We start from the raw sequence: 1033 nt of genomic DNA, 5'->3' as shown, positions 1-1033 counted from the left end.
TCTCTCTCTCTCTCTCTCTCTCTCTCTCTCTCTCTCTCTCTCTCTCTCTCTCTCTCTCTCTCTCTCTCTCTCTCTCTCCCCCCCTCCTTCATCCTTTCTCCCCGTCTCATGTCTCTGTCTTCCCTCTGCCATGCCCCAACCCCCCTCTCTTTCCCTTCCCTTTCCCCTCATCTTTTCATGTATCCGTTGTTTGCTTTCTCTAAAGCGCTCTTTTTCGCTCAAACTATCGTCTCTCTCTATAGTACTACACCTGGGTCGAAGCAAGCAGTCACAATGGAGAGATTATTAAAAGGGAAAACTTCAAAAGCAAAGTCGAAGACCGACACCCCCCCTATCCCTCCCGTCCCCCCGAGAGGGTGTCAAAGTGTTTGTTCTTGCCCCCCCCCCCCCAAGCTCCCCCACCCCCTGTCGCTAGTTTGTTGTCACAGTGCTTCCTCGGTTTATGGTAACACTTCTTGTCCATTAGGAAACTCTAGAGGAAGATGAGCAACTTGAGCTGGTCGCCTCAGCCTCGTTTGTGTCGTTTGGGAAAGTGATGTTTGTTTGAACGATGTCGACGACTTCTCGGAGTCATGGTGGGGCGGGCCCGATCTCTGGTGACAAAGTAGCTGTCGGGGATTTATTTTTCTCTATCTCTGTCCTCTTTCTTCTCTCTCTGTCTTTCTTTTTCTCTTTTGTCTCTCTCTCTCTCTCTCTTTCTTTTTCTCCTTTGTCTCTCTCTCTTTCTTTTTCTCTTTTGTCTCTCTCTCTTTTTCTCTTTTGTCTCTCTCTCTCTCTCTTTCTTTTTCTCTTTCTTTCTTTCTTTCTCACTCTTTCTCTCATGCTCTCTTTCTTTCTTTCTCTCTCTCTCTCTCACGCTCTCTTTCTTTCTCTCTCTCTCTATCGCTCCCGCTCTCTCGCGTTCTCTCTCTCTCTCTCTCTATCGCTCTCACTCTCTTCTCTCTCTCGCTTTCTCTTTCTCTCTTCTCTCCCCTCTCTTCTCTCCTCTCTCTCCCCTTCCCTCTTCTCTCTCTCCTCTCCCTCTCCCCTCCCC

This window comes from Penaeus vannamei, chromosome 21 (assembly GCF_042767895.1).
Source record: "Penaeus vannamei isolate JL-2024 chromosome 21, ASM4276789v1, whole genome shotgun sequence".
NCBI classification, from domain to species: Eukaryota; Metazoa; Arthropoda; class Malacostraca; order Decapoda; family Penaeidae; genus Penaeus; species Penaeus vannamei.
This window is presented reverse-complemented; position numbering follows the sequence as displayed.